The sequence below is a fragment of the Neopsephotus bourkii genome, unplaced genomic scaffold, assembly GCF_033783945.1.
Source record: "Neopsephotus bourkii isolate Nb327-2 ecotype Australia unplaced genomic scaffold, CSIRO-AGI_Nbou_v1 NB_33, whole genome shotgun sequence".
NCBI classification, from domain to species: Eukaryota; Metazoa; Chordata; class Aves; order Psittaciformes; family Psittacidae; genus Neopsephotus; species Neopsephotus bourkii.
In genome coordinates this window covers 538,662-560,181 of record NW_026900550.1, presented here as the reverse complement: position 1 = coordinate 560,181, position 21,520 = coordinate 538,662, and the positions used below count along the sequence as shown (strand labels likewise).

General features: G+C 40.2%; 1 protein-coding gene across 1 annotated transcript in view; it reads right to left on the bottom strand.

The window, feature by feature from the left end:
- The window catches only part of LOC133207695 (leucine-rich repeat-containing protein 4C), a 105,908-nt gene extending 86,111 nt beyond the window's left edge, over positions 1-19,797 (bottom strand). Inside the window, exon 1 of the mRNA XM_061344793.1 lies at positions 17,994-19,797. The gene's annotated coding sequence lies outside the window, so the exon portion shown is untranslated. The remainder of the gene's footprint in view (positions 1-17,993) is intronic.
- Between the last annotated feature and the right edge of the window lie 1,723 nt (positions 19,798-21,520).

Genomic DNA, 21,520 nt, shown 5'->3' with positions numbered 1-21,520 from the left:
AAATATTGCCATGACTAAATACCTCCCACACAGAAGTTTAGCTGCAGCAGCCAAAATCTCAGTCAAAATTCTTACAACTACTATACTTGGCAATTAGCTGTCGAGAACTTTGATACTGAATTAGTCCTAATCTTCCACTGAAACAAAGGAATAAGTTTGCTGGCTTCAGGCAAAAAAGGGAAATTTATATATTCATGGGACACTATAGAAACCTTTCATCCAGCAGTGGGAAGTTTTTCATCTACTAAATGCACTAGTTGACATAAGAAGTCAAATGGAAACAAAAAAAGTTGTGATTTCTGACAAAAAGAACTTTATAGCTGTAAAGCTTATGTACTACAGTGCAGGCAAAATTTCACAGGAATGGACACTGTATTGTCAACCATTCCAGTCTATAAATTGAAAATAAATGAATAATTATTTCATTGTAAAATATGTAGAAAACCTAAATATGTTTACTTGAATATTCCTTATTCATTTGGTAAGAGCTAGAATATTAAGACGATATTTGAATAAGATCATTTTTGCAAGTATTTACTCGTAAGAGTAAGAATTGGCAGGCTTGTGAGTTTGCTTAACTTTGAGGAAGGAATATTTTTGTTGGCTAATCGGTTGGTGGTCCAACTTATGCCTAAGGTAAAGTAAGTGAGAATGCAAGGAATCACTAAGAGTTTCAATGGGGTTAGGGTTAGAGTATAATGAAATTGCTGATGGATCAAAAAAAAAGCTTTCTTAAGAATGGAATGAAAAAACAGAAAATTTTGACCTTTGTCTCCAGAATTATTCACTGATGGAATGGTTAATGATAAAAGATACACATATTCTTTTGTTTTTCTCTCTTACACTGTGCCAGAACACTGTGTTTTATGTATGGTGGTAATGATTGCAAGAAAAACTGTGCTTACAAAACAGCTTTTATTCAAGGACCTTTCATGCAACTGAAAGTTTAAGTTCATGAAACCCTTTCTTAAATCACACTCCACATGTTAAACTGGTTTTGATGTATCTTACAAATCTTACAAATAGAGAGTTCTCGCTGCATAAATTGTGGAATATACAAAAGTAATTTCTCTTAAGTTAGAGAGGTAAAATGGAGCACATAGAGTGTGTGTGATTTGTTTCAGACAATGAGTCAGAGGACACACAAAGACAGTCTCAAGGAATCTCTAGTGGTGACCACTACAGTAAACAGCACTGCCCATTATACTGTATTTAAATGTCTTTCTAATTGCATTTTCCCTTTAAAAGGTATCATTTGAAATGGTAGAAGGGGAAAGATGTGATACAAGACCTGATATTTTTCCTTCCTTTTGGGAGGCAGAGGATATTTTCATTACATGTTTATAAAACCTCAAAACTTATTAATTCTCAAACCTTTCTCAAAGTGGTTGCTTTTTTTATCTAGCTGCCACATAGTCAATATTCTAATTATCCTGAGATCTACATGACTAATGTGTGGAGATTTCTATCCCCCTCCTTCACAGAGAGATATATGGAAGCAGGTGTTTTGCTGGATATATAAAACAACACTATCTCCCTGCTATTTTTTCAATAATGCAACCACCTGTCCTAAGAATCATCACTTTAATATGTTATAAGGCCAAATGCACTCCAGAATCTTCAAGGACATCCTATCCTTTTAAGCACACATATGTACACTTATATAAATACGCAGCTTAGCAGTGGAAGTAGTTCAACTCATACCAGTGAAATTAATCTGACAGCTCTTCTACTACATTTTTTCCTCAATATACAATTTGCTTTAGTTCCAGTGAGGCTTCGTTCTGGTCCATAGCTCCATCTGCATGGAAAAGCTGGCAAGAACAACATCATATCTTGCAAGTTTTTAACTTTTTATTAAAATAAGCTGGAGAAATGCTCAGAAATAGGCAACTGTTTTCTCCAGTCCTCACATACCTCTCCCAGTTGCCATTACCATTCAATGACTGTCCAAGTCTTCAAAAAATCTCTAGCATCAAAAGTTACTCTGCTGCCACTGGGAGGGGATGAAATATTGACAGACAACACCCATAAAGAACTCTAGTCAAGGAGTGAGGCGCACTCAAAGTGCCAAAGTTAGTTTTCCTAGCAATCCATGTTGGCCTCTGTAGTAATTTGGCTGGTCCAGAAGAGGTCAGTGGTTTGAGAAGTGGCTACATGAACCTCTGAAAAGGGAATCTGGGGAAGGGACTGTGAGAGAGAAAAAAGAAAGGGACAATCCCAGACAGTGTCTGCTAGATTTAAGCAGTCACCTATTGTAATGCTAATGGAATAATGATGCAAAATTTTAGCTATATTTAATTTCTTGTTTGATTTAAAATGTAAGGAATGAAATATTACATCAAGAAAATTAGGTCTGTGGAAGAGAAGAGTGCTTCATAAAATTACAAAACATTGGAGGAGCTGAGGGTACAAATAAAAGCTTTGTAAGAAAATTATCCTGAATGATAAATTTAGTAGGATTTCAATAGTAGGGGAAGCTACTGGCTTTTGCTAGAGCCATAATGGAGCAGTACGGGACATGTAAACTCCTTCCTTGAAAATCCATGACCAAGCTGTATGGAACAGATGTGGAGTAATGAGTGAGGATTAAGGTAGGGTATGAATTTTCAAAATGCTGATTATTATACTGCTGATCATTATACTGACATTCTTAGTCAATATGAAGAGTGCTTCTCTAGAATGTAAACTAACCTGCAGTAGTTATGACAGTACTCTCAGTGCAAGCTCAGAGCAGGTTAGCATATTTTATGCATGCCATCCATGCTGTTTTCTTCCATAAAGCAAGCATGTGAGATCACATAAATTAATATTTATAATCCTTGCAAAAGTGAGAAGGAAGCACAATATAGAACAGAATAGCAAGGTCAGAAAAATAAACTTGTCTTTTTCTAATCTCATCCCTAGATTCCTAAAATTCATAATATTTGAAAGGTCTGCTGGCTTTCTGTGGTCCCTGCAGTATTGAAAAGGGGTGACTTTGTCTGCAAAAGGATTCAAGTTGCCACTGTCTTGTATACAGCCCTTTCCGCCTATGTTAAATGAGCATAAAACTCTACACTTCCAATTCTGTACTGTCTGAATTCCAGCATGCCTCAGTGATAAATGACAATACAAGCCACAAGGACAACCACACCTAAGAAATCTTAGTTTTCCTTTGGATACACTGACACTGTAACTCTGAACAGCACCTTATGAAGCTGCATTACTGGGAAAATATGTCCTATTATCTGGTGACAGCCTAAACAGTAGTGAGGAGAAAATTAAATTGAGTATCAAAAATATATGATTAGTTTACATTTCTGTTATCTGTAGTTGATATATATAACATGGGTGGAGAGCAGTAAGCAATGGAAAGAAGGCTAACGGTTAAAAAGGAAGTATGACTGTTACAACCTGGGATTTCAAAGTAAGCTTCTGGCACACTGGTACTGCTGAAGCATCACAGATAATGCACTTAGGAAGCAGTACTTAGGTCAGTATCTCTTAGGCTTGAAATTCTGTTGAGTTTTTCAGAAAAGGTGAAGGAAATAAGGACTGGATATCTCAGGACATAGAATGTGTTAACAACGTGTAGTTGATAGCAATTGAATATAGTTACCTCTGAAGAAATGTCCTTTGCTACCTCAGAGAATGCTTTCTCACAGCCTATGACCTCTCAGGCTAACTACATTCAGCTCTAACAATGAAATTGCCCACTACTCCAAGAAGGCTCTTGAATGTAGGAAACACAGTTGTGGATTATGAAACACTTCATTAAACTCAAAACTAAACAAAGAAAGTGACCACCAAACTCACTTGTAAGTATGAAATATCATAGAATCATATGTATCTTTGATTTAGATTTCCATCAGGGTTTGCGGTTGGTTTTTTTTCAGAAAAGTTCAGAACACATCATGTCCAAGAAATCAGGTGAAGAATAACGAGAAATATGAGAAGACAGCCCACTGAGACTATAAAATACAACCTACACTACCAACACCTATTATACAGAGATGCACTGGCAAGCTTACTTGTTTCCTCTTCCCTGTCTCCCTAAACCAAGAAATGTATTAGCAAAAGAAGTAAACAAGTAAAATCAAGTCCACAAATGGGAGTTATTTTATGATGACATCATAAATCCTTAGTGAAATCCTTTGGTATGTTCTGTGCATGGCAAGCTAAACATGTTTATTGATGATGGGGTTGGAAGCCTGGTTCTGAATGACCTGCAGAATCACCAGCTGAGAATAAAGGGATCTCAGAACCACCTACTCCGCCATTCTGAACATCCAAATGTACAAAACATAATAAAGCTCACCGCAACACAACAGTGTTCCACAAAGAAATCCTATGATTCTGTGATTCAAAGACATCCAATTTGTACACATGCAATCCAGGAGATAAAGAACATGCAACTACATCAAGCAATTTTAAAAATCAGGAATTATTTTCACCATTAAAAATCTACACTTAATTTTTAATCTAAATTTATGAAACTTCAGCTTCCAGAAACTTGCTGCTTCTTCAAATTTTATTTGCTATATTAGAAAACATTTAAACATCTATTTTTTCCCTCATACAATAATCACACCAGTTCTCAAGTTTCTTAACCTATACACTAAAACTTGAGAACGAAATTTTTCTTTTTTTTTTTCCCAACACTCAGTATTTTTATGTCTCTTTCTTTTCACAACCTGGAAAACTGAAATGTAAAGATCATTCTAGTTTTCTCACTGCCATTGTTAAAATCACTATTCTGCTTCTCTACTTGTTTAGCCAAGGGCATGACATAGTCTGTTTTAATGCTATCACTGTGGGAGCTAATGTGGAATTTCTTGCCTATTATGATCTCAAATTCTTCTCAGGCTTGTTTTTGCAGACAAGTGTCCCTCATTCTGAAGGTATATTCTGTATCTGTCCTTTTTATACGTAATATTTTGCATCCAATATCACTCTGTACCCTTGTCTCATTTATCATGCGGCTGACACTTAACTGTTGCAAGGAAAAACTTCTCAATTCATCTGATTCAAATCACATCGCTGTAACCAACAACATTTAATTAACTATCACTTACTGCCAGCTCAGGGTCAGCAATACAACATATAAACTACAGTACTAGATGCCTACAAAATAACAGTAAACATATAAAAACTTATAAATATCCTTAAATAATTAATCCCCCAAAGTAATAACACTCAGATATCATTACAGGCCATGTGGGTTACAAGCATGTCCCCGCTTCTTGGAATGCAGGCTGCCCTACTTGCTCGCTCCTTCTGTTGAAACAGTTGTGGTCCAGCTCTGTGCAGTCCTGTGTTATCTGATAATGAACAGGCTGGGAAGAAAGCACTCATAGTCCATGTGGGTACCTACTTGGTACACCCTGTGCTGCCATTCCACTAGCTGGATGAAGGCTCCTCACAGCATCCAGCACAGAGGCAGCTCAGAGACACTAAGCCAAAGGTGGCAATAACATGGGGCAACATCTGGAGGTGTCAAAGGAGGGCTTTTTCTCTGTTTCACTCACTTGCCCAGCCATTCATGCTTAAACAGTTTCATGCTTCTTTTACACTTTCCCAAGCTTTATTTTAGAATGTTTTTGTTTCTGTTTTGTTCTTTTGTTCATTTAAATTCTCCTCTTCAGCCTATGGCAGGGGCTTGGAACTAGATGATATTTAAGGTCCTTTCCAACCCAAACCATTCTATGAAATTGAATGATTCTATGAAATTCTTTACTACGAAGGTGGTGAAGCCCTGGCACAGATTGCCCAGAGAAGCTGTGGCTGCCCCATCCCTGGCAGGGTTCAAGGCCAGGTTGGATAGGGCTTGAAGCAATCTGGTCTAATGAAAGGTGTCCCTGCCCTTGGCAGGGGGTTGGAACTGGAAGAGTGTTAAAGTCACTTCCAAACCAAACCATTCTGTGATTCTCTGATTATCAGTTTGGGGAAATGTCCTCTCAGTTAACTCAGCTATTCGTGCAGTTTACCCCCACATTCCCATGATAGCAGCCATTCTTATCTAGGCTATTTTGCCAACTGTGGGCCCTACACTTTGTTAAGTGTAATTTTTGGTCAATCACCTGCCTGGATCATTGATACAAATATTATAAAAAGAGTTACAATATCTGTATAATCCATTCAAGCACATTTCCCCGCAATACTTAGTTTTGAATATCCCACCAGTACTTCTAAGCTACTTCTGCATCCTGTGTAGTTTAAATGCACTATATTCTTACAGTAACTTCCATCTAACAACCCTGCAGTATCATCATAGATTCAGATTGGTTACTTAATAGAAAATGGGGGTCTGGAACTAGATGATCTCAAGGTCCTTTCCAACCTTAACCATTTTATGATTCTATGATTATGAAATACTTCCTGTAAAACCATACTATTGCTGTTAATCATCTCCCCTGATTTAATTTCTGTCACCTCAATACTGTGTTGGGTATTTGTTACGTTGCCTAAAATTTATGTCAAACTAAATGGTCAATGATTACACAGTTCAGTGCACTTCTATCATTGGAATGTTTGCTAGGTATATACTGCAGAGTACTCTTTGGAAAAGTATAAAAGGACTGTTGATTCAAAAATATTTATCCTTAATAGATGTTTTCCAATACCCTTTTACTTGTTTTTTTTTTCCTTTCATGATAAGGAGTTTTAATCATGATTTTTCCAGAATAAAAACATTAATTGAATAATTCTGTCAGTTCTGCATCACTACTGCCAGTAACTCTTGAAAGGATGTATTCAAAAAAAGCAGCAATAAGAACAGGAATAGTCCCTCAGTTCTGGTAAATTCTGAGCTTACCACCCAACCTCAGTATTTCTATCCTATCACATTAACTGTATTCATTTTATACTTTTTTTTTTTTATTTATAGGGGTTGTTACCTATTTTCCTGTTTGTGGGGTGGGTTTTTTGGCAGTTTGTTTTTGGGCTTGGTGGGGTTTTTTTCCCCACTGTATGCTAGTTTGTTTTGATCTTGGTTTAGTTGTCAAATTTTAGCTTGTATCAAAGACAGACTCATAGTCAAATGTAAACTCTCTTTAGGAGTTTGTTTTTTTCTCTGGCAAACCACTATACTCCTAGAAACTGTCCAGTTTATATTCACAAACTTCTGTTTATATGTACTCTTCAATCAGTTTTCCTTACAGTTTTTCTCAGGTTTAAAAGATAGGTCTTTTTGAAATAACACTGTTGGCTGCATTTTATCTTTCATTTGCTATAAGCAATCATCAACTTCATACTTCTTTGACACAAAAAATCCTACCTAGATGATACTTTAAATCAGATGCAATACCTTTCATGATAGGAAATTATCTGTATTTCTCTGCAGGTGTAATGACATTCTACCACTGCTGCATGAGATCCCCAAAGCTGAAATCTCCCATTAAGAAATTATTTTTTCCCCATTACAACTATTTTTTCCACGTTATGGGAAGTTACTTAAGGACTAAGCCATCCTTTCCTATGGTTTGATTCAGTAGTCTTTAACAGATGCCTCCGGGCATTTACTTAATGTATAGAACTTAATCTTCAGGGGCAGACTGCTCAGTAAATTGTACATTACAGAAAGAGGGATATCAGCATGAACATTCTCTGAAGGTGAGATTTTTCAGGCTTTTTCCAGTTCAGAAGAGAAATCCATTATAGTTTTAATTCCCTGCACCATATGCAGTCAAAATTCACATGGGCATTGAATGCAATAAACCTCTTACTGCAGTAGTAGGCTGTGCACTGTGTATGAGCAACCTGAAAAGCTAATGGGGTCTCTATCCTTCCCCTTCAGTAGCTGTGTCATCAACAACCCTAACAAAAAGGAACATCAGTTCTTTAAATGATGTAACAAATATAAAAGCTTGCCTCTGAAAAAATTATATATAACCCTACTTGTAGAAGAGACTGCCTGTCCAATAAGCGCTCACAGAGTAGTGAGAGAGAAAATTATTGTAAAACCAAGCAGCAATGACAAAAAGAATAAATTAGCAAAACCTAATCACCCTTTGGCAAAGAAGCTCATGGAGTTTAACACATTTTTGCGCACATCATTTAAAACATGCATTGATTGCAGGAGGAAAAATGACGGCTCCCTTTTTTAACCCTTTTCTGTTCTTGGAGAGCCTCTTTTAGCCTTTAAAAGGTAAACTAAAACTTTTTCTTTTGTTATTAGGAAGCACTGCATAGGCAGATAAGAAAAGCCTCACGCTCGCAGGCCCTCATTCTCATGGGTGACTTCAACCACCCTGACATCTATTGGAATGACAGTATGGCCCGGCACAAGCAATCCAGGATGTTCCTCGGTTGTGTGGAAGATAAATTCCTTCTTCAAGTAATAGAGGAACCGACAAGGAGAGGTGCCATGCTTGACCTTGTGCTCACCAACAGGGAAGGGCTCATCGGAAATGTGGCACTGCAGGGCAGCCTTGGATGCAGCGACCACAAGATGGTTGAGTCTGAGATCCTTAAGACAGTAAGAAGAGCATGCAGCAAGATCACTGCCCTGGACTTCAAAAAAGCAGACTTTGGCCTCTTCAGGAACCTGCTTAGTAAGGTTCCATGGGATATAGCCCTAGAGGGCAGGGGGCTCAAGACTCTTGGTTGGTCTTTAAGGATCACCTGCTACAAGCTCAGGAGTGTTGCATCCCAACTAGAAGGAAGTGCAGCAGAAGGGCCAGGAGACCTCCTTGGATGGATAAGGAGCTGCTGAGGAAAATTCAAAGGAAAAAAGAGCTTTATAGAAAGTGGAAAGGACAGGCAGCCTGGGAAGAGTACAGGGTTATTGTCCGGGATGCTAGGGACCAGGTTAGGAAAGCTAAGGCTCAGTTAGAATTAAACTTGGCTAGAGATATTAAGGATAACAGGAAGGGATTCTACAGGTACATAGCAAATAAAAAACAGACTAGGGAGAACGTAGGCCCCCTCAGGAAGCTCTTGGGTGAACTAGCTATACAGGATTTGGAGAAGGCTGAGGTTCTGAATGACTTCTTTGCCTCGGTCTTCTCTAGCAAAGGCTCTGACCGCACCACCCAAGTCTTGGAAGGCAGATGCAGAGACTGTGAGAATGAAGACCTTGGGCCCACTGTGGGAGAGGAATTGGTTCGAGACCATCTTAAAAATCTGAACGTGCACAGGTCCATGGGTCCTGATGAAATCCATCTGCAGGTCCTGAAGGAGTTGGCGAATGAAGTTTCTAAGCCGCTGGCCATCATATTTGAAAAATTGTGGCAGTCAGGTGAAGTTCCCGACGAGTGGAAAAAGGGAAATATAACCCCCATTTTCAAGAAGGGGAAAATGGATGACCCAGGGAATTACAGACCAGTCAGTCTCACCTCTGTGCTTGGCAAAATCTTGGAGAAGATTCTCCTGGAAGGCATGCTAAGGCACATGAAAAACAACAAGGTACTTGGTGACAGCCAGCATGGCTTCACTAAGGGGAAATCCTGCCTGACCAATTTGGTGGCCTTCTATGATGGGGATACAGAACTGATGGACAGCGGTAAAGCAGTTGATGTCATCTACCTGGATTTGTGTAAAGCGTTCGACACTGTCCCACATGACACCCTTGTCTCTAAATTGGAGAGATGTCAATTTGATGGATGGACCACTCGGTTGATAAAGAACTGGCTGGATGGCCGCACACAAAGAGTTATGGTCAATGGCTCAATGTTCGGCTGGAGCCCAGTTACGAGTGGTGTCCCTCAAGGATCAGTGTTGGGACCGGTCTTGTTTAACATCTTCGTCGCTGACATGGACAGTGGGATTGAGTATGCCCTCAGCAAGTTTGCCGATGACACCAAGTTGTGTGGTTCGGTTGATACGCTGGAGGGAAGGAATGCCAACCAGAGGGACCTTGACACGCTTATGAGGTGGCCTGATGCCAACCTCATGAAGTTTAACCATGCCAAGTGCAAGGTCCTACACCTGGGTCGGAGCAATCCCAGGCACAACTACAGGCTGGGCATAGAAGAGATTCAGAGCAGCCCTGCGGAGAAGGACTTGGGGGTGCTGGTTGATGAGAAAATGAACATGAGCCAGCAGTGTGTGCTTGCAGCCCAGAAAGCCAACCGTATCCTGGGCTGCATCAAAAGTAGCGTGACCAGCAGGTCGAAGGAGGTGATCCTGCCCCTTTACTCTGCTCTCGTGAGACCTCACCTGGAGTATTGTGTACAGTTCTGGTGTCCTCAACATAAAAAGGACATGGATCTGTTGGAACAAGTCCAGAGGAGGGCCACGAGAATGATCAGGGGACTGGAGCACCTCCCATATGAAGATCGGCTGAGAAAGTTGGGGCTGTTCAGCCTGGAGAAGAGAAGGCTGCATGGAGACCTCATAGCAGCCTTTCCAGTATCTGAAGGGGGCCTATAGGGATGCTGGGGATGGACTTTTCATTAGGGGCTGTAGTGATAGGACAAGGGTTAATGGGTTAAAACTTAAACAGGGGAAGTTTAGATTGGATATAAGGAGGAAATTCTTTCCTGTTAGGGTGGTGAGGCACTGGAATAGGTTGCCCAAGGAGGTTGTGAATGCTCCATCCCTGGCGGTGTTCAAGGCCAGTTTGGATGAGGCCTTGGCTGATATGGTTCAGAGCAAGGTGTCCCTGCCCATGGCAGGGGGGTTGGAGCTTGATGATCTTGATGTCCTTTCCAACCCTAGCTATTCTATGATTCTATGATTCTATTATAACAACAGTTATAAACTGGTTATAACATGTCACATTATTTAGTTAATATTCACGGCACAGAGATTACACCATTACCAAATTTTCCTAGACATGACTTGAAATTCAGCTCTAAAATATCTCATTTTAGGAAATACTGTATTTTGTTAATAGAGATTGAGATTTTATTGTGGCAATAACAAGGGCCCAATTACTTAGTTCATGTATCAATTGTTACATTACACACTAATGAAAAGGAAGCATTAATACCTGGAGGGTTGCTAGGAACTGAAAAGGCAATGTGGAACATTTGAATATTTAGAAGTTTATGGCATAATAATTTGAAATGGTATTTGGATCATCTTTTTCTGTCTATTTCTGGAGACATTCAAAACCCGCCTGGACACGTTCCTGTGTAACTTTATCTAGGTGTTCCTGCTCCGGCAGGGGGATTGGACTAGATGATCTTTTGAGGTCCCTTCCAATCTCTAACATACTGTGATACTGTGATACTGTGACTAGAACAGGTTTTATACTTCATTTAGGAGAAGGAAAAATCAGACAAAAAATCAATCCTGCTGAAGTAGTTACTAAAGCTCCAATTGACATTAGCTGGAGCAGGACAGGGTTTATCTTTGCAGAGTGACAGAAGAGAAAGAAGCTTAAACGAAATGAAACTGATTGCACCGAAGAGTTACTACAGAACCAACTAGTTCATACATGTTCAAGTGCTGCATTAGAACAGAAATATGGGCATTAGTGAATAAAAATCAAAACAATCCTTTTGATTAATTCTTTACAAGACAGAATTCTCCTTGTACCAGGTTAGAGAAACACTGCCATACCAGTCTCTTCCACCTATCCATTAAGAGTTGGTTTTGGAGATCAAAAAGAAAACAATATTTTGAGCTGTAGCTGATGAAGACCCAATAACGATGAAACCTTTATCCCTAGCTCCCTACTTCAAATTCCAGTCAAAACAAATGGAATCTGATGTGCTTCAGTAATCTAACTGGGCAGTAGCACAGTACCTGATGAGTGAGGTGAGTAACTCTCATTCCCATCATAGCTGGCCACCTTCTTAGCCATCTTAAAAATGCTGGGGGAAGTTCAATGTACATGATCAGAATTAGTGACTGCTTAAGGTCTTAAGGCAGTCTTCAGCTTAAGGTCATGACTGAATGTGGCACCCTAACAAACCCCTGCAAAAACTTAATTCCACTAAGACCCAACAAAAGCCTCTGAAAACTTCCCACTACCACTCTTATCATGCACACATGGAGGTGGCCAACAGGTAGAAGGGTGAGGAACCTGGGTCCTGAGCCCATGGGGTGTACATGACCATATCTGACCACAGATCAGACTTGACCACAGCACAAAAGGAGCCCCTTGAACAGCTCTTTGGTGTTGGTCCTGCTTGGAGCAGTGGTTTGCAGTTAGGAACTCTCCCTTTGATTCCATGAAATGCAACATTCTATGATTCTGTGAAAACCCTCAAGATGAGAGCCCTCCCTTTTTAGGTGAGTGTGCATTTTGGATCATTAGCCATAAACTGTGACACTCAATTCTTGAGTCAGCAGTGTAGTGACAAATCCATGTGACATTCTTAATCTGTAGCTGATGTTGATGGACCTTTAATTCAGTTTGAAAAATAAATTTTGGTTGGTCTCACTTCACTTGTTCTGTGACACTGACAGTGTGAAGAAATCTGTGCTGTATTACTCATGCTGCACTCATAGAATCATAGAATGGTTTGGGTTGGAAGGGACCTTAAAGCTCATCCAGTTCCAACCCCCTGCCACATACAGAGACACCTTCCACTAGACCTGGTTGCTCCAAGTCACATGCAACACTCCCCTCATCAATAAACAGGCTCTTTATGTGGTTTCCTTTATTTCATGTAAGACAGCATGTGAGTGAAGAGACTATTGACCCAAAGGTAAAAAAATGTTTGCAGGCAAAAATAAAATGCACTTGAGATCTGAACTACAGTAATACTTCCTGAAAATTACTACCACTGGTTTTCAGGATTAGGTCTGACCATTAGAGCAATCATCCTTATACATATGGTGAAGAAAAAACACCAACTCCTGGATCTTCTAGATGTCAGTTCTTATTATACTGTCCATACAAGCATGAAAGGAAACAACATCTGTATTGCTGAAGATTATTTTAATGCACAGAACTGTATGGATCCATAGCTGCCAAATAATTGAAAAGAGACCCCTCAACCACAAAATGCATTGCTAAATTATCTGAATTGCTGCTGATTTGCAGACAAACCCACATTCATTCAGTTTATCTTGGAGTGAGACTTTTGAGTAAACTTTATGTAAAACCATTGTTGCTGGAGTTCTTTTGCATTGTTTTATGGTTTCCTTTTAAGTTTTCCTTTTTTCTTGGTTATATTGCTCCCCCACAGTCCTGACATACCAAGTACAAGCTCTGCAGCAAATACTATGGGAGATTTTATTTAGTGGTCTAATGATGCCTCCCTCTCTTTCCCAAGCATCAAAAGGTAAATCTTGTTTCAGCACTATAGAAACAGAATTTCAAGGGTTCTTACAGTGGTGATAGTATTTAAATTTACAGAAGCTCTGCTATGTACCTGAAATGCATTTTAATCTGCCCAAGGTATAGATTCAGTACCAGAAAGTTCACTGTTGTTTCTAATTGCCAGTGACTGCTACACTTTGCTTGCCTGCAGCTATCCAATTAAAATAGCACCACTACACAAAATATTGTAATATATTCGATGTCCTAACAGCAAAAGCCTCACACTCTTTTTCTATCCAAGAATTTCCTCCTAATTAGGTTCCAGCATATTAGCAAGTGACAGGGAATAACAGACACATGCAAACTGATAAGGCAGCCTTCAAACACCTTTTCCTATTGCTGGGCAAAGTTCTGTGGAAATACCCCTAGTGGTTGTGTATATCAAGAGAGAGAAAAAAAACAGAAAGGGAGAAGAGAAAAAAATCTCAACTCCAGAAATGGAAAACATGTAACTTGTGCCCTGAGATATTGCTATGGCAACATTTAAACAATGGACAGAAAGCCCTGCAGTGTTCTGCTCTCGTATTCTGCTTTCACTTCCTTGGATACCAAATGTAAATCCCAATTCTCTTTTACTGTGTGCATGCACAAGTGTCTGATTTTTGACTTTTCCTCTAACAGAGAGAGAAGTACCCAGGCCTCCTACCAGGAGCTGCACATTAATTCACTTCCATGTACTGAAGCTTGTGAATATCAATTAAAACGTACCACCAGCACACTAATCCTCCCTCTTATATCCCTATTTCTATCTCCCAAGATAAGAGATTTTGAGGTGACTGTGACAGTACAGCTAAATAACTGGTATCCTTCCTTTCTCAATAGCATCATTTAATAACAGGGATGTTATCATAAAATAATTTGGGGGGTGGAACTAGATGATCTTTACGGTCCCTTCCAACTCAAATCATTCTATGATTCTTTAAATTAAAGCACTCCAAAGCATCAGAAGCCAAACCTCAATGTCTTCTGCCACTACAGAAAGCGGAGGCAGGATCCTTTCCAAGGATCCACACTGTTAGGCTCAAGCATGCTACAAGGCTGTTTCCAGAACACCATGGCTCCTGCTGTTACTAAATTCTTCTCATCTGGGTTGTCCTGTGGGGGCAGCACTTTATAGCTGAAGAAAGTTCGTTTTTCATTATGATTTTCATAGAGCAGCTGGCTACAGGATGGATAGGGATGCAGAAAGAGGGGCCCTGCTAATAGTAGCCCAAAGTCCAGTAAGCTTGACTACTCTAGAAATGACCTGGAGGGTGCTAATTGCATTTTTTTTCAGAGTCATTTTCCTCCCAGACTGCAAATGACACTAATTCCAGCACCTTTCTCCCTCTCCTTGTTCCCTCGTTAGCAATCAGGAGCAAAGGGATGTCCCCAAGCCAAAGTGAAGGCACATTATCAAGACCAAGGTGGAGTTTCTTGCACACTGTTGCTGTGCACACTGCACTCCAGTGAATATACTGCAGCTTCACTCTTTGGTAGCGTGGCTTGGGAGTTTCCACCAGCACAAAGGTCTCTGAAAATGTGCTAAAATCCTGTCCTGAGACCCATCCAAAACCATCCTGTCTCATATTGCTACTGCAAGAATCTTCATGTCAAATGGGAGATGTTTTTCTAAGTCACAGGTAAATAATTTTAAAGCCTATATGTAGGAAGCCATATAAGTACCTCAGGAATCCCCTTCTTTTCCTTCAGTACCACATTATTGCTCGTACTGGCTCACATCTAGAGCATTCTTTCATGGATATTACCCAATCTGAAAGTGTATTTTTCACTCATCAGTGCTTATCAGGCTGGGAGATACTGTGACATAAAAGTTGTTGCTCCAGAAAACTGAACCTGCCACTATTCTAGATCAATGCAAGTCATTCTTGACATGTTAAAAGACACTGAGTAGCTGCCCCATTGCATTACTAACTTACAGTTTGACAAGAATCTCTGACCTTCTGGAGAAAAAGTTAGAACTAATGGGGCAACCCCCTTCAATGCAGTTTTCTCTTCTGTACAAGCATTTGGTGCCTAAATATACACATAATGGTTCTGTTTACAGTGCCAAAATGCCAGCTCCTGCGGTCATTACCAAAAGGATAGTCACTGATATGAAGAGGAGACAACCCAGAGGACCAGCATATATTGCTGGATGATAAACCTGTGCTCAGGCACAGTAGAGGGGAGTAGCCAGCTGTTGCATACAATTGAGGAAATTTGCTGTTCCTCCTTCAACTGGACAGTTAGATTGACTTCTTGGCTGTTTTGTTTATGGTCAGCCCTTTGGGCTCTGGATAAGCCCCAGCACAAATTCTGAGAAATACTATGTTCATTCCCACTTTGCCACACTCGTTCCATCCTTGAGACTGAATGAGTTAAACTCTGGGCTGTTCCATGCATCTTTTGGCTACTGTATTGAATGAATGATTCACTGAAGTGTGAAACTGTTGCCTCTTTAGAAGCAGACAAGCATCCTTAGCTTCTTGATGTCAACAAGGTTTGCCTATTTCAGGCCAAACTGGCGGGTAAATTTTCCCAGTGCTTCCTTACCTCATCAAGCAAATCCTCCTGTTAGTTATTGCACCAAATTAAGTGAGGCACCTATGGAAGCTTTCCATTGTCAAAATAGGAGTTGCTCTATCAAATCTATTGTTTATGTGTTCACTTGACGGGAATCCAGGGAAAAGCTTGGAGATGCCTTTTCCTTAGCCAACTTCTTTTTCCTTCAGTAATTACTGAGCAGCAGTTTGACACAAATTTAGCTGCTCTGTTACTGCAACTGCTGATGTAAGCGTAGCCCACAACAGGGCACAGACCTATAATGATGCATGAAGGAATGGAGACCAGAGTTTCACACTTATTTTCAGATGCTGACAAACTTATTACCCATTTAGTGTTCCATCAGAAAATAAATGCCCAGATAAATAAATGAAGCCAAAGCACTTCATATTAAACTGATCTAGCTATATTGAGAAAGATGAGAGCAATTGGAGTTGGAGGAACAATTTTTTGCTTTGTCTGCTCCCTTCTTTTTCTACACACAACAGCACAAAGGGTCCAATTTGTTTGTGTAGCCAAAGAAAAATCCCCAGAAATTTCTGTGGGAGCAGAATTGAGCCCTAAATCTTAATCCTTTACAAGTAGCCAATGTTTAAGAGGCATGACCTCCAAACAGAAGTTCATGGGACACATTTGGGAAGCAGGTCTCTTTTCCATCATGCTAAAAGATTCAGGACATTTACACGAAGTAGCAGTAGTGTTAATGTGTGGGTAAAGGTGGGAAAAAAGAATATGCTAATATTTATGTATTTATCTAGGGAAGCTGGAACTCTGGTTTGTGTGGTTTCATGCAGGAAGCTTGTGGAAAGGGAAATGCTGCCAAAAAAAAATGTTAAAATACAGCTCTACTAACACCTTTCCCATCCCTGCATTCTCTCCCCTCCTCCAGAATATTGCAGCTTGGGGAAAGTAAAATCAGTGGCAAAGCTAGTTCTGCACATTGCCTGCCAAAAAATATCCAGATCTGCTCCATAGCTCATTTAGTTACCTATTTCTCTCTCTTGTTCTCCATCAGGTTCGGCCTAAGACTTTCAGTTAGAGACTGTGCATGTGAAGGCAAAGGTTGAGAAGAGCAGAAGTGAGGGAGGAGAGAAAGGAAAGAAAGAGAAAGAAAACTCCCCATTTACAGGGTAAGCAGTCATGTCAGGAGAGGGGACAGAAGTAGCACTCTTCCCCATGGGAAAACAAAGACCTCTGAAGCACCGTGGTATCTTCCCTTTATTCCACATCTGCACACCACATTTCTCCAAGAAGGAAAGGCAGAGGCATTTACAGGTCTGTTACACATCATTTCTTATTTGTGAACCTCACCATCTACAAGCCACTTTTAATGATTTTAATTATCAGCATAATCAGCATTATCAGCATAATAACATATATGTATATATAAAATGTAATAACTCCTAATACCACAGTATCCTCTCACTGCTTGCCAATCCAAGTAAACCTCCTTTAACTACCATGAAAGTCCATGGGGAACCTGAAGGATTCACCACAAAATCACAAAGAATTTCCTAAGAGATCTGGAGGGCATGAGTGGCTAATACAGTTTTCTAAACTACCCTTCGGTACAAGAATGTTTTCTCCCTGCTTGTTATTACTTTTTCTTAGCAATGAAGTGTAAAACATATCATTTCTCTCAGAGCTGCCTCCTCAAAATCATGAAAACCCTTTGCCCTACACCCCCCAATCCCACCAAAAGCCATCCTTTACCTCCGTGCTTGATTATCATTTTTTCCTGTTAATACACCATATCGATCTGCAATGTCAGACTGGATGCCAGCATTCAAATCACAGCCTTTCTGTATTTGAAACACTTACTAAATAAACAAACCAGCCTCCTCAGTGAATCCAATTCTATGCTACTTGCATTCCTTTGTACAGACTGGGCAATCAGACAGCATCCCCCACTCACTGCAGGGGTTTTCTCCAAAGATTTCTTTGCTAGTGAACATTTGCAAATGCTATAGAGCCATGCAGGCAGGCATCTGCAGCATCCTACTAAGGCTGGAGTTTTACTAACAGGAACATTTGAACTACTGTGAGAATTCAGTTCTGTCCTCATTCTCCCCCCCCCCCCCCCCCCCCCCCCCCCCCACCCCCCCCCCCGCAGCCATTATCAAAATTCAGCCAAATTCTTATTCAGCTGGGGGTGAAAGACCAAGAAAAGAGGGATAAGGAAGAAAGAAGAGAGGCAATGGGGCATATGTCCTTTCCCAAAATATTATAAAAAGGAAAGTGTACTTACTGTATCCTCAAAGATTACATAGCTGGAAATCTGAGTGGTTAAGAAAAAGCAGAGTGGGGGGCAGGGTTAGAAAACTATTTCATTTCAGCAACCAAACCAAAATTAAACCCAAGAAAGGACATAAAAATGAATTATATCCAATTGCAATTTCCCAGTAATTTCAGTCCATACAGGTGCCAATCCAACCCAACGCTGCTGAACTCTTCCCCCTCCAGTAATTTTGCTTTCTTCTTTTCTGTCCTTTATTTTCTCTGTAGCTTTCAACTTTTTTGCCTAGGATTGCTGTAGTGGTAACATCAATGTTTACCTTCACCGGAGAAGAGTGGTTTAAAATAACAGGCAAAACAAATCAAAATCCTTGCAGAGGATGAATGGTCCTCCTCCTTTCTGAAACTTTTCATTCCACAGTGGCTTTTTTGCCTAGTTTCCTTTTTCGGAGATTTTCTGCTTCTCTGGGTCCGCTGCTCTCCATTGCTCACTATTTGTTTTTTCTCTGGAGAGCAGAAAGGGCTGTTTTTCTTTTTAAGCAATGCTAGATCTGTATTTGTTTAATGTAATTTTGTTGTGACACTTAAGATCCAGGTCTTGCCAAGCAATGTGCTTCTTCCCCTTTCTTTGCTGCACTATCAATTATCCAGTCCTTGTGTCTCCACATTAAAATGGGGATTCCCATTCTTCTTTTTCTCTGTCCTCCACACTCCTTTAGAAAAGAATCTCCTTTTGCATTTAAATTTTTATTTGTACCTGTCAAAAAGATAAACTTTTTTGTCTCTCTTCCCCCCTCTCCAAAAATCTGATTAGATTTCCAATCACAACCCAGTGCGCAATAGAATTTTTTATTTCGGCAAGAAGCCAGCAATCCACAGCATCAGCACCCTCGCCTTGCTTCAAACTCCACGTTATATCCTTTCGCCTTCCCTTCAACTCCTCTGCATTTTCATAATCTCACATTTAATGGAACTAGGTATGGAGGGAGTATAGAAAAATTCAAGGTTCCCACCAGCTGTCAACAATAAATCCATCACCTTGTTATTTTTGAAACACTTGGGACAGGTGTTTTGAACACCCCCTCTCCCACTTGCCCCATCTCTTCTCAAAATCCTTCTGACGTTAAAACTCCCTCAGTGGGGCACAAAGGAAGCCCAGGGAGGTGTGATTTGTCTTCTCAGCTGTAAATTTCATAATCACCCTTTGCTTTTCATTTCAGCTTCCTCTTCATCTTTTGTCCAGCAGCTATAGAGATCCAGCAGCACCGAGACGGATAAACTTCTATTTCATCTTCGAGGAGAGAGAGGAAAAGAGAGACAGGATGGATAAAAGCTCTCCAGTCTCAGCCTCCCTTTTCCTCCCTTTCTCTATTTCAATGCAGGTCTGATCTCATTTCCAAGCTCAGCCTGGTGTTTTTCAGATGTACAAGCTATATTCCCCTTCCACGCAGCAGTGAGTTAGTCTCCCATCTTCTTCCACATGCCAGTTATCTTCCCCCTTTTCTTCCTTCTTTCCTGCCTCCCTCCCTTCCAAGATGACACGGTATCAGCAGTGCAGACGCTTCTTTCAGTTTTTAGTTTCATCCCTGAAATGCACAGCCCTTTGCACAGATGAAACCCTTCCTCCCTCCCATCAGCTTCAGCCTGAATTCTCCTCCCTGTCTGTGCATGGATGTACGCATGTGTGCATATATCCAGTTCTGACAGCTGCTGCTGTTGCTGCTGGGAGTTGCTCGGCTTCTGTGTCTCTTTGGCTTTCTCTGACTCCCCACCTCTTAGTGCCACCCTAGGATCTGCAAATGCCCCAGGGCCAGTCTTTCTGGTATAATCCTCCTTCCCCCCTTCTGTTCTCTCCCCTTTTTATTTATTTTTATTTATTTTTAATTCTTTTTTTACCCCTTCCGCCTCCTCCCCCCTTTTCTTTTCTCTGCTTGTGATCAGTAAAATACAATTACCCAATTACCTACCATCATCTTAGCACTGATTGGTCGAGTGTATTAACACTTGATGTCAGGGAAAGCGAAAGGGAGCTGCTCCGACATGGCACTGCTGCCACCTGGTTGATAGTCTGGGAACAAGCTCAGGGTTACCTTACGTTAGAAACGAATTCAAAAACTAAGAGAACATCTTAAGGTATGTCAAAACCCATTTTCTTAAAAGCTTGCCTGATTCTGACAATTCAACCAGTATTCTTAAGTAGCATCCTAGCCACTGAAGCAGAGGGAATGGCCATAATGCCCCATTCTGACATGTTTTAGTGGTCATTGGCAGGCCTAGGGTAATGGTTAGACTTGGTGAACTTAGAGGTCTTTTCAAACCTGGTTGATTCTGATTTTATCATCCCTGGCAGTGTTCAAGGCCAGGTTGGACAGGGTCTGGAACAACCTGGATGCACATATAAGTTACCTAACCCTCCAATTTGGCAGTTGTTCCAGGCCAAAAGCTCTATAAAGTGCTTCAAGATTTCAGTGGGTTTACATGATTATCTCCAGTGATATGTTAAGTGACAGCAATACTTAGTACAATGTCTCACCTACCAAATATGCCATAGTTTGATCAGAATGACTTCTGACCAGTCTTTTTAAGACTTCTAGCCTGATTCCCTAATTTGGGCCAGTAAAGTACTGACATGTTATGTACTTACCTACTTACTAAGGTATATTAGATGTACTTCTGTATGTTACCTAAAAATTGGGCTTGTGTCCTGTTCTTTCAGAGACCTAAATTCAATAGAGATTTTATAGAAAGCTTTACATGTACAAATGTAGGTACACTACCCTTTCCAAGATCAAGGGAAACAGAGCATGGATGATGTATGTGCTGGCACTTGGCTCTCTCAAAATCAAAACTATTTGTAGATCTAACTCCTCCACACCACCCCAAAAACAGAATGACAGGTGCTTTCATGGTAATTCTAACAGACCTCATATATTAAGCAGTAAGTCAGAGTTATTCCACACACACAATAACAAAGATAGCTCTGCTCAGTTAAACAGCCAAGTTATGTTGGTATCCTTACTTAGCCTTCAATTTTGGTGATAAATCAGCATACTTAAAAATAAAAGGAATAAATTTTTAAGTCAAATGTCCTAATTTTTTTCTAGAATTCATAAGCCATCTGAGTTCAGTCAAACAACACTTACTGAATCATTAACGTTGACTTTTAGATATATTCTACTGACTCAGCAGGCTTTCTGGTAGGAAAGTTCTACCAGATGTTAGTTAAGCAACTGGAACAAGGTCTTTAATCACTGTTATATCATTTAGCATCTGCTCATACTATCACTGCAGTCAGTAGCAAACACAACTGACCTAAGATAGGTGAAAAACTGAGTGTGTAGTAAAAATGAATAACCCAAACATAATGGTATTTCAAGAATGCTGAAAAAAAAAAGTTTTGTTTTTTTTTTGGTTTTTTTTTTTTAGAAGGCTGCAAGTGTGATGGGAGAGGAAGTTGCTGACAAGTAACAATCTTTTTCTCAGTTGGTGAGCTTATTTTGTTTCCATCTGATTCACTGACACTGCTGGCATATTTTTGGG